Below are 13,956 nucleotides of genomic sequence, written 5' to 3'. Positions count from 1 at the left end.
TTGAAAACCAGTGGGACATTAAAGTATGGAATTTAATTACATTCCTATGGATAAATAGCTTCCGATAGGAAAAAATGAAATAAAAATAATTTCCAAGTGAAAAAATAAGAGTTGTATACAGAAAAGGTACAAAACTTGCCATTTGTTAGATTTCTGCATACGTTTGTTTATTTATAAAATATTGAAAGTAATCCTATTTCATTGTTTTCAGTAAATTATTAAAATATGGCATTTCAGGCCAGCACCGTGGTTCGATAGGCTAATCCTCCACCTGCAGCGCCGGCATACTGGGTTCTACTCCCAATCGGGGCGCCAGATTCTGTCTCGGTTGCCCCTCTTCTAGGCCAGCTCTCTGCTATGGCCCGGGAGTGCAGTGGAGGATGGCCCAAGTCCTTGGGCCCTGCACCCCATGGGAGACCAGGAGAAGCACCTGGCTCCTGCCTTCGGATCAGCGCGATGCAATGGCACAGCGCGCTGGCTGCGGCGGCCGTTGGAGGGTGAACCAATGCCAAAGGAAAACCTTTTTCTCTGTCTCTCTCTCTGACTGTCCACTCTGCCTGTCAAAATTTTTTATTTTAATATGGCATTTCAGAACTTTTTCTTAACCTATATAATGGTCTCCTATAGATTTCCACATTCTAATATGCAAGTATTATTTTTTAACTTTTATTTAATAAATATAAATTTCCAAAGTACAGCTTTTGGATTACAGTGGCTTTCCCCCCCATAACTTCCTTCCCACCTGCAACCCTCCCATCTCCCGCTCCCTCACCCATTCCATTCACCTCAAGATTCATTTTTAATTATCTTCATATACAGAAGATCAATTTAGTATATATTAAGTAAAGATTTCAACAGTTTGCACCCACACAGAAACACAAAATGTAAAGTACTGTTTGAGTACTAGTTATAGCATTACTTTACATCGTACAACACATTAAGGACAGAGATCATACATGGGGAGTAAGTGCACAGTGACTCCTATTGTTGATTTAACAATTGACACTCTACAAATATTATTTTAAATGGTCAAAGGGAATTTATACACATGATTATATTAAGGATCTTGCGATGGGGAGAATATTTTGAATTGTGTAGATGGGCCCCATGTAACCACAGGAATTTTATGAAAGGGAGTTGAGCAAGTCAAGATAGAGAAAAAGGAAATGTGAGATTAGAAGCAGAGGTTGCAGTGATGTACTTTGTATTTGTGAGGAAGGGCTGAGAGCCAAGGCACTTGAGTAGCACTCAGCAGCTGTGAAAGACAAGGAGGCACTGTTCCTTCTGATCCCAGAAGAAATGCAGTTCTGGACACACCTCACAGTCTTCCTGCAAAATTCATTCTGCAAGCTGACCTACAGAATTTCAAGACAATACTTATAATTTTGTGATAATTTTCACAATGCTAAGAGAAAACCAGCACTGACTATTATAATACATATCCAAGAGAACTTTCATAAACAGATATTAGCAATCACTCTGTAATGTATAATTTTTATTGTTTCAAAATACATGTTGTGGAATCAATAACCCATTGGTTTATTATCTACTCTTTAGATTTTGAGCAGTGCTTCAAAAAGTTCATGGAAAATGAAAATCATAAAAAATACTCTGCATTTATTTCAAATATGTTACACCAAAAGAAATTTACCTATTAGTGCCAGTTTTCACAAACTTTTTGAGTTTCCCTCATATCATGCATTTGTCTTACACCATTATAATCAATATTACTAGTATTTTTCTCACTTGTAATTGGCAACATATTGTTCATTCTGACTACTAAATTGATTCATAAATTATTCAGTCCTTACCAAAAATGTTTGGAATTTCTTTGTGTATTTTGATGACCATTTGTTGTGAAACCAATGTGACATAGAATAGTTATCTTCAAGTTACTACCTGTTTAGTTCCTATAATGGCACAGACAATATTGTATCTATTATGTTAATTGTCCTATACTTTCATGATTACATATTACTTATCCTATATTTTTTAGTTTGATGTTTTGAACCAATGCAAGTATCAAAATGCATTCTTTATTTAATCAGGGTTCTCTGAAGTATCGACTGGTAATAATGTTTCTAGTTTCTCTGTTTTTTTCATTATTTAATTTCATTTAAGGTACACAAATTTCATGTATTTCCTACTTACAGATTCAGGAATGCAGTGATGCTTTCTACCTTATCCTGCTTTCCACATAGGTGCCCAACCTTCTTCCTCCTCCCTCTCCTATTCTCATTACTATTTTTTTACAATGATATTTTTTTCAGTTAACTTTATACTCATAAAGTAACCCTACACTAAGTAAAGGGTTCTACAAACAGTATGAAAAAAAATTCCTCACCAATCACCTTTCTTCTGACTCTTGATATTCAGACTTTATTTTTTTCTTCAAGGAGTTCTGACCATCATGCAATGATAGCAATTTGTTTTCCTAACTTCATTGCTCTTAATTTCTTATCAACCTTCCATGACGTCTCACATGAAATACCCTATTTTTTTCTGAATATTTACAATTCATGTAACAAAGGAAGACAGGCAAAGTTAAAGAGGTTTATTTATATCATACATATAGACAGTGTGTTGCAAAGCTCTTGGCCATCTGGAGATTAACATATGGTATGCATAATAATTATAATCACTCCTATAATTTACAATCCAGTGCATGGAGCCTGATTCTAGTCTGTCCCCTGATGATCACATTTTATTTTGTATTTATTAAAATTTATTTGAAATGCAGAAAGACAGAAAGAGAGAGTGAGCAAGCCAGAAACAGAGATCTTTCATTTACTGGCTCATTCCCCAAAGGTCTTCAACAACCGTAGCTAGGACAGGCTAAAGCCAGGAGCATAAAATTCAATCCAGGCGTCTCACATGGGTGAAAGGGACACAAGTAGCTGAGCTATAAACTGCTTCCTCAATGGGTGCATATTGACAAGAATTTGGAATTCAAAGTGGAGCTGGAATTCGAATCAAGGCACTTACATGGCATGTAGGCATTTACAGTGATGTCCTAACTGCTATGCCAAATGCCTACAGAGATTAGCACATATTCATAATCATAAATTTAGTTGTGTCATTTGATAGTCTTTTTTCAAACTTAAAAATTATTTCTATTATTTCTATTACAAAATTTTTAAGGGTGGCCATTAGACTTAGCAATTAAAACAACCAAGTTGTACAATGGAACGCTTTAATTCTGGCTCCAACTTCTGACCAGCTTTCTAGCAGTTCAGTCACTGGAAGAAAACAATGATGGCTCCAGTAATTGTACTCCTGCAGTCCTCATGGGAGATATGAATTGACTTCCAAGCTCCCAGCTTAAGTCTTGATTGGAAGCCATTGCTATCATATGAACCAGAGAATGAGTTTCTCTCTCTTTTTCACACACACAGACAAACACACACACACACACGCAGAGAGAGAGAACTGTAAGCAATGTAATAATGTACAAAAGAATGAGTTATCATAAAAATATCAAGACAAATTGTTACTTATATAAAAATAAACAAATTATTAGTTATTTGTTGCTAATTATTAAATTTGTTTAGAGTCTAAGTAAGCTAATTGTCTGGTCTGCTTCCTGGCATATTTTCTTTTTTTTTAACTTTTATTTAATGAATATAAATTTCCAAAGTACGATTTATGGATTACAATGGCTTCCCCCCCATACCGTCCCTCCCACCCACAACCCTCCCCTTTCCCACTCCCTCTCCCCTTTCATTCACATCAAGATTCATTTTTGATTATCTTAATATACAGAAGATCAGCTTAGTATACCTTAAGTAAGTATTTCAACAGTTTGCTCCCACACAGAAACATAAAGTGAAAAATAATAGATGATTTTTTTTTAAATGATGATGAAATCAGATCAGACCTATTGTCATGTTTAATCCCAGTGAGAGTCAAGTTGGGAATTGATAATTTCTTTCTTTTCTTTCTTTTTTTTTTTTTTTTTTTTTTTACAGAGGATCAGTTTAGTATACATTTTCTAAATAAACATGTACAATTGTCATGTGTCATGGAATACATTATCAACCAGTTTTATTGAAAGAAATATCTTCTTTTTTCTATTCCTTTGCTAGATTCTTTTTTATGTGGATAAATTACTGCCTATTCATTTTTGCTTAAATCGTTTCAAAGCTGTTTCTTGGTTTCTGCTTATCTGCTTCCTCAATCCCTGGAGGGCATATTGATCTTTTTTTTTCCCTGAGTTTACGATTTTTTGTAAGTGTGCCCCTTATAATTGCATGGCTTATTTCTTGATTATCTATAGCCTAGTATATTTGCTCTAAATGCTTTCTATAAGCAAAAACTTGGTTCTCATTTTAATAAGATGAATTCCTCAAGAATAAGAAAAATTCCTTGTTCTTTTTTATGTAACTGTCATGTGTGATAGTATATGTATACAATGTATAATTATCCAATTAATGTAGTTAGAATTACCACTTCCTTAAATATTTTCTCAATTTTAATTAAAATAATAATTATATATTGTTATAGAATACAATGTTTTCCATAACATGGATGCAATGCATACTGATAAAACTATGATATATATATATATATATATATACATACATAGATAATGGAGTATTATTCATAACAACAATATTCTATTAATATCTGATTTTTATTGTCTGACATTATGCTAAGTGAAAAAAATCAAAACAAGAAAGATAAATACCCCATTCTTTGTCTCATATATAGATGCAAAATAAAAATTGTCCTGAATGTAGAATAGAGATTAGTAGAGCTTGGAAAGTATTGGGGATGAGGGAGAAAGAAGGAAGCTGAATACAAGGTACCAAAACAGAAAGGATAAATTCTAGTTACTGTGTTTAACTTCATCACAGGATTCCATGTCATCTTGGCAACTTTATAAAGCAGCTGAAGGGAAAAAATATGGGGAACAGTTGAGAAAACATAGCCATTTCACAAAAGCTCTCTGGTTTCAAATATTTTTTTCTTGATTTTAGAACCAATAAACATTTCAGACCATGATCCTCTGACTGAAAGAGTTCGAAAATCAGAAGTTTTTGAGTTGTTAAAAGTTCATGAATTTGATTGCTTAAGTCTTTTCTGTTACAGAGAAGGAAATACATCCTCAAGAAGCTTATCAATAATCATCAATGTTGAGTTCCACAATCCTGGTTTCTCAATCTAAATCTTTCTTTAGAACTTACTCTGAATTCACTATTGTTGCAAGAAGTAATTAACAACAATTATGTTTCATTTTCTACCCTTCACAGTGGTATAAGAAATTCAAGTTATATTGAACATAACTGATTAACAACCACAAAAAGAATAACAATGGGAAGAAATTTTGTATAAACTCTACTGATAAATACTTTGCTTCGATGCATAAAAATCGTTAGCTCAGGCCTGAGACTGACCTTTTATTTTCTTTTCTGATTTTAAAATATTTATGTCTGTTTCTCTTATCTTTTCATTAGGAACAGTAGATCTCTTGGTAGTGAATGAAAACCAAATTTAACTGAACAAAAACAAAGATGTTTTATAACAGAATCTGGCAGACTATAACACACAGCATCACAATGAAATGATATGGGCTTTCTTTTACTTAGATACTTCTGTTCATGAACAACATTAGCTAAAAGGATTTCTGTGATAATTAGGATACTCTAATTACTTTTAAAAGGTAGCGCCCATTGGATGGTGAACCAACGGTAAAGGAAGACCTTTCTCTCTGTCTCTCTTTTTCTCTCACTGTCCATTCTACCTGTCAAAAAAAAAAAAAAAAAAAAAGGTAGACTGTGGAATTAGATACCAAATATACAAATTAGGTGATAGTGAAACATCTTTAGAGTTTATAAAGAGTTTGGTAACTTCTCCTTTATACTAAAAGATAGTAAATAACCACTAATTAAGAGTTTAGTTTTCAATCATACATATAAACACCTATCCTCTATCAAGTAGAATAGAAATGGTGGAAAATATTAGATAGCATCAGCTTTATAAAATAAAGAAAATCTTTAAAAAATACAAAAGCATATGAGTAGTAATGAATACACCAAAATAAAGTTTTTTTGGTTCTACTTCCCATGAATTTTGAAGCATATATTGTTATATATACTATACATTCTATTTTAAAATATGTATAGTTAATTCTTTATGTATGTCTGTATTTAAAAGTCAGAGTGACAAACAGAGGGAGAGATGCAGAGAAAGTCATCCATCCACTGATTCACTGCCCCAAATGTTTGCAACATCTTAGGTTGGGCCAGACAGAAGTCACGGGCCCTTAATTCCATTTTGGTCTCCCAGTTGGCTGGCATGGACCCAAGCATTTGAGCCATCATCTTCTTCCTTCTCAAGCACATTAGCAGGAGGCTGGATGTGAAGAAAAGTAGCCAATATTCAAACTGGCACCTATATGAGATACAACCAGTGACGTCATCCCTGTACTACAATGCCTGTCACATTGTAGTTAAATTTAATCAGGGTTCTTCAGAAGTTAAATGTGTAGAATTGGAAGACACTATCTTAAGTGCAATAATCCAAACACAGAAGGACAAATGTATACAATAGTAACTGTCTCAGTTCATGAAACTATACTCTAGATATTCACACAATGACAAAGTCTTCCAATAACAAGGTCCCCATTATATATCTCTGCTGTGATGGGACACTTGGCTATATTTATATGTGCTTGTGTATGTGTGTATGTTTACTATATTTTCCACTTGTTTTTGTTGTAGAATACTGAGTGATTCATTCCTGCTTAATTGACTCAAAAACTTGAACAAAGCTCTAGCAAGATGTAGATCCAGGTTTCCAGATAAGATGAATTAGTGTAAGTCATGAAATTTGATAGGGTAGATATTGAGTAATACCCTGTTGGCAACATATGAAGTGTTAAGAATTACAGGGCATATTCAGTTCTTTACACAAACTTCAACTCAGCTTCTTGTTCGTGGTAAGAAAGTGAACGACTAAGGAAGAGGATGAGGCGAGTAGGAATCACGTGGCCTGTTGATCAATCCATTGGATAAGACACTTGCAGCCCATTTCAGATTAACTGCATTCGAATTCTGGTTCTGCACCTGATTTCAGCTTCTTGTTATTGGTTACCCTGGAAGGCAGCAGGTGATGGCTCAGTTGGCTAGGTCACTGCCACTCCTATAGGAGACCTGGATTGAGTTACTGGCTCCCGGTTATTATCATCTCCAGTCTCAGCTATTGCAAGTACTTTGAGAGGGAACTAATGTGTGGTATCTCTCTCTCTCTGAGTGTGTGTGTGTGTGTGTGTGTGTATCCCTGCCTCTCTAATAATAATCCAGCCTCTCAAATAATAATTTTAAAATGAGGAGGGGGTCATACCAATGGAGTACTGACTTGTTTTGGTTTCTTTCCAAATTTTGATTTGTGGTTTACTGCCACTGGCTATGTTATTTTTCCTCACTGGCACTGCTATACTTCAGAAATGCCCTCTTCTGTTTTTCAGCCCATGGAATATGAGCCAAGATACTGCACCCAATTTTTTTCAAAATGTGAAGTTTTAAAACAAGTATGCCATACAAAATAATTTTATACTGGGCTCTGAAAGCAATCAAAGCAGAGTACGAAAGATATGGGTAATTTATGGAGTGTAGCATGCATTTACTGTAGCCAAAAGCAGAGAAATTATTTTCTCTAACCTTGTTTGCTCTTTCAATCCACATTCTGAATTTATATATATATATATATACGTATATATTCTTCTCATTTATCATAAGAAAACATTCCACTATAATAGTCTCATATAAATTGACCCTTCGCAAACAGAATAAAACAACACACACAGACACACACACACACATATATGTTGTTAAAACAAAGAAATAAAGCGTTAACTTATTTTTAATATACAGCTATTTTGTTTTCTAAAATCTCCACTCAAAGAATTTTATCTCACTTCCTAAATGAGACAATTTGAAGCTGGACATTTGTTTTTAAAGTGAATAAATAAAAAGAAAGGCATGTGGTTACAAGAAAATACCAGACAATGGCATGTATTCATTTGTTGTCTATTATTTTAATTAATTCTGTACCAGCAAATTCAGGACTATACAAGTGTATCAATTATTCCATAGTTGATGTTTTCATTTCTCTAATTTCCCCCTCAAGGAGTAGAAGCTGACTAGATACTTTTTCTTTTAAAATTACCAATTAATGTCAGCAATTGTAATTTCACATAAAATGAACCCAGCTTGGGTAGAAATACTGACAGAATAATGAGTTGTGTGTTCTAAGCATTTAAAAATCCTGAATTGGTGAAGCAAACCTGAAAATAAACAGGATATAAGAATGTAGCTGTACACAAGCACCACCAAAGGCTTTCTGTTGAGAGTGAAAATAGAATTGCCATGGACAAGATACATATATATATATATATATATATATATGTACACCATTCACATTGTATAAGCACAAGATATGCTAATCATTATTTTAGTACTTTATTAAACCAAGAACTTAATAATAGACAGACATATTTCACTTGATGACATTCAGCCACAGAATGAATCTTATTATTAAGAAAAATTAATTTTCTAAATTCAAAGATTTTGCTGTTTTAAAATTGGTTTAGAATAAAGATAATTTTGGAGTTCAATGTAGCAAATTTTGATTGTTATCAATTTTGCTTTCAAGAAAGCTTATTTTTACTCTTTTATTGAATTACGAATTAAGGAATGTTATATCTGAAATGATTCTTTGACATCAACACACATTTTCAAGATCAGAAATCAGAAGCTAATTACCAGTTATTCAAAGTACATATATGCTCATTTAGATCTCCCATGTAGGTGTAAGGGTCCAAGCACTTGGGCCATCCTCTGCTGCTTTCCCAGGCACATTTGCAGGGAGCTGGATCAGAAGTTGCGCATCTGGGTCTTGAACTGGCATTCACATGGGATGCTGGCACTGCAGATGTTGGCTTAACCCATTACACCACAATGCCAGCCCTCAGACATAATATTTTACTATCTGTCTGGGCATCCCTTAGCTATTCAAGTTGACACATGAAATCAACTATCATCTTAACAAAAATTAACACTTGAAATATTATTACTCCCCACCAAAATCCATATGTTCTTCACATAGTTTCTTTAACTGTTAAATTATTCATGCATTTAATTTAATTTAAATGTGTTCCATTTTTGTACATCTTTTTTTGTGTATCTATCTGTATTTGACTATTTTTCATCAAATACTGGACAATAAGCTGTAGATACTATGGCTCTTTACTCACAAGACTTCAGTGTGTACTTGTATTTTCAAACAAACAGATATTCTGTTACATAATCATTGCATAATTATCAAAGTCATATATTTACATTTAATTATTATTTAAACCAAAGTTCACATTCAGACTTTTTCAATTGTCAAAATAATGCATGGGATAGAAAAATTCAATTTGGGATTATGCGTCACATTCATTTTTCATGTGTTTCAGTTTTATTTCATATGAAACACTTCCTGAACATTTCTTTGTATTGTTGACATTTATATTTTCAAGTTGATGCTATTCTGTAGGACACTTTAATTTAGGTGTGTCTGGGATTTTTCATAACTAGATGCATGTTATATATAATTTTAAGAAGGATACCAAGAAGTGAAGCTATTTCCTTCTTAGTGCCTCCTATCTGTAGGTTCAAAATGTTAGTGTATTAAAATATTGGGGATATTTAACTTTAGTACTTGGTTAACTTACTATGATTCATGCATTTCCACTATAAAATTACTATTTTTCAGTTTTGTATTTAAAGCTATTTGTTGAGGAATTACTATGAAATCATGTAAACAATTTCTTATCCTCAATATTTCACCTATGAGTTTTAGCATCTGTTGATGGCTGATGTTTGATGAATTATTATAGTTGACAAGATATGACTTATTATGCTTTCTAACACTCCTACATTTATTACTTGGTAATTTATTAAAAGTAAAATCTTTTTTTTTTCTTATCTATCTTCTGGTTAATCAGTGTGAATCTTAGAATTATTATGTTAAACAGATTATATTCTTTACTGTCACTTATTTTAAGTCTAAAATTGTCTCAGATAATACCAAGTTAAGCTTCTGTAAGCAGATTTTTATTCTTTATACCTACCACCATCATTTTTAAGACTTCTTTCTTGTGACATCTGGATATTCCAAGATTATATTGTATCCAACCCTATATTTGTATTCAGGCATTTCTTCATAGTTTCCTTTTTGAGGAGAATAGTGTTTAGGACTTGTCTAAAGAACTTGGCTCTGCATTCTCTTTACTTCTGGAATTTTATTGCTTCTGAGTTGTTTTAGCTGATTGAACCAAATAAATTATATACAACACCAGAGCACACCTTATGTGTGCACACACACACACACACACATCTATTTCTACTCCAGTGGATATTTATGTTAGAAAAAGCAGTTTATAGTGATAAAATAAAAAATAAACCATGTGGTTTATTCCACCTTTTCCCTTTTCCATATTATAACTTCCTTCTTTAATGTAACAAAGTAGTTCCCGTGTCCATTATATATCTAATTAGTCCAGAAATGCACAGAAAAAGTAGATTCAGAAATCCTTTCCTACGTATATTGGGAAAAAATAGTCTGCTAACGAGTTCAGTTTTCTTTTTAGCCTGAGGTCATATAACCTAATACTGTGTTCAAAGTATTCTTGAGCTAGTTCCTTCTTCCCACACACTCTTCAATAAAGTTACGTCATTCATCTAAAAATATTATTTGGCTAGCTTTTCCCCATATTTATTAAATTTTAGAGTTTTCTTTAAAACTCTTTATATTTTACTTTTTCAGTTTTTGAGTATATAAGATGTTAAAATGCTTTCCAAAATAAGAATTTCGCAAAAAAATAAGAATTTGGAAATATACCAAATGTTCCATAAAAACCCTGTTTCTTCCAACACTTTATTTCCATCTAAATCCTACAAAGAGACTAAATCTCATTAGTATTCATGTTTTCCTTTCTTTTCCATTGTTGTGCATGAATACTTTCAATAGTTCTACTTAGCTTTCCATGGACTCAATTTTATTTTTTCCATTAAAACAAGTATTTTAATGGATTGAAAGATTTCATGTTTATTATTATAGTGTTAAAAAATAAGGAGTTTGAAGGAAATAGAACAAAGCAAAGTTGGACTTATTATTTCTTGTATTCATTGTGCAAGATTCTTACCTTTACTGACATACTATTGAAAAATGAGAATATTATCAATATTACAAAGTTGTGTGCATATGAAAACAGTTATGTAATTTGCTTAACAGTAATTACCCATTATTTGTAAGATCCTCAAAAACTGTAACTGCCATTATTTATAGTTTTAAGATCATTTCTTACAAACTTACAAGATCTACTTTTTTTGTGATATTTGTTAGTAAATCGATGTAACAGCCTACCAAAAGGCTACTATTGGATTCGTAAAGTGTTCCTTGTTTTACTGATGGAAAAAAAATCATGTTCAGAAAATGATGTGAAGCATTTAAGAATCCTGTGTTAATATAAGTTGCAGGCCATAATAATGATTTCCTTTAAGTTTAGATGCCAGCCACTAAAGTTTTCTGCCATTTCAGTAGGAGGTAAAATGACTTTGTTCAATGTCTAAAATTAAATTACTCTAAAATATCTCTACAAATTGTTTTTATTTAAGGAATCTGAATTCTGGATTGAGAAATAGGGATAATAATAGTCTCATTAATGTATCTTATGAATGTCATGGTTTTCCATCATAAGCTAGGTTTCATGAACAGTAAATTTAGCTCTATTTATTATAAAAGAAAGAAGACAAGTTAGAAAAATCCTCTATCATGGAAACTAATAGACTCATTTCAAGACTTCATTTTTTAGAGTTAGTTAAAATGTTACTGTATTAAAAGATAATAGCATAAGTAACATTGAATTTGAATATGCTGTTTGTATAGTGTGTAATTTATACATTATTTTCTTTTATTCTATGTAGTCCTATAACTTAGAAGTAACCACTTAACTCCATTATTACTGAAGCTTCAGTAGATTTTCGACTTCAATTTTTGAAGGACATTTACAAAGGGAAGTAATGTCACTTGAATCCCAAATTGAGATTTTATTAGTAGAAGCATTCAGGTCAGTCACTGACAATTATTCTCAATTAGGAAGCACAAAACAAGCACACAAGTAAATGCACCAAAGGAAAAGTACATTCTGCCCTGGTCATGCAAGCTTTAGTTGCATTTTAAGTAGAAAGGTTATAGGAATCAAGTCCATTTTGGAATAATTGTGTAAGCTAAAGTAAGATTGAGCTATTCTGCACCAGGAAATATCTAGACCATAATAAAAATAAAATCAGTTTATAAAAGTGGTATGAGATTTTAATAATCTGTAATCTCTTCAAAATATTGAAATGAAAATATTGCTGAGATGATATGTTGTCTACTTCTTTGCTGTGAATATGTTAATGGGCATGTGTTTGCGCAAAAGAATTTCCTGAGATTACAAAAGTGTAGTAATAAGCTTGCACTGTTAGCTTATACTATTGCTTTTGCTGTGAAGATGGTTCTTGCTTATTTTTAATGGACAGCAGTTAATTCATGCTCTGTTACAAATTTTTTTAGACATTGTGCATATACCAGTTTGAAGTGTCTGTGGTGATTAGAGTATTTTTTTTTTTTTTACTCCAAAGAAAGACAGATCATGTTTTTTCTCTCTCCACCATTAAGAGAATAGATCAGGGCCGGCGCCGCGGCTCACTAGGCTAATCCTCCGCCTAGCGGCGCCGGCACACCGGGTTCTAGTCCCGGTCGGGGCGCTGGATTCTGTCCCGGTTGCCCCTCTTCCAGGCCAGCCCTCTGCTGTGGCCAGGGAGTGCAGTGGAGGATGGCCCAGGTGCTTGGGCCCTGCACCCCATGGGAGACCAGGAAAAGCACCTGGCTCCTGGCTCCTGCCATCGGATCTGCACGGTGCGCCGGCCGCAGCGCGCTGGCCGCGGCGGCCATTGGAGGGTGAACCAATGGCAAAAGGAAGACCTTTCTCTCTGTCTCTCTCTCTCACTGTCCACTCTGCCTGTCAAAAAAAAAAAAAAAAAAAAAAAAAAAAAAAAAAAAAAAAAGAGAGAGAGAGAGAATATATCAGGCAGACCAGGACAGAAAATTGAGGACTTGAAATTGTCAACCAATTATTGGCCAGAATTCCATTAGTGCAATTCTACTAGCTTTTCTTATTTTCTTTCTTTCTTCTTCTTCTTTTTTTTTTTTTTTTGAAAGGCAGAGTAGACAGAGACAGAGAGAAAGTTCTTCCTTTTCCGTTGGTTCAGCCCCCAATGGCCTTGCGGCCAGCGCGTTGCGGCGCGTTGCGGCAGGTGCACCACGCTGATCTGAAGCCAGGAACCAGGTGCTTCTCCTGGTCTCCCATGCGGGTGCAGGGCCCAAGGTTGGGCCATCCTTCACTGCACTCCCTGGCCACAGCAGAGAGCTGGAGTGGAAGAGGGGCAGCCAAGACAGAATCTGGCGCCCCAACTGGGACTACAAACCAGAGTGCCAGCACTGCAGGCGGAGGATTAGCTTGTTGAGCCGTGGCGCCGGCCATCATTTCTACTAGCTTTTCATAGCTTTTTCTATGTACACAACACAAGTAAATAAATCACACTAGGAAGTTTTTAGTTAGAAAGAAAAATGTATTTAATAAATGCTCATCATAAAAGGTCATTTTAATATCTTCCATTTAAAGTGAGTAATATCAGCAAGTAGGGATTTGGCAGAATTGAGAAGTTTTTGAAACTCATGCACAGTTAAAAAAAAAAAAACTAAACTAAATGCTCTGGGGCACATCTTTACAAAAACAATTGAATATACATTTTTTTCTCCCAGAATTAGATTTTGCTATTTAATGAAATATAACTTATACAGGTTTGTTCAACCAAAATATAATAGTGTTTACTTAGCTATCACTCTTAAAATGTGACTTTAAGC

The sequence above is a fragment of the Oryctolagus cuniculus genome, chromosome 2 (genome assembly GCF_051225735.1).
Source record: "Oryctolagus cuniculus isolate XC-2025 breed Fujian yellow rabbit chromosome 2, ASM5122573v1, whole genome shotgun sequence".
Classification (NCBI taxonomy): Eukaryota; Metazoa; Chordata; class Mammalia; order Lagomorpha; family Leporidae; genus Oryctolagus; species Oryctolagus cuniculus.
This window is presented reverse-complemented; position numbering follows the sequence as displayed.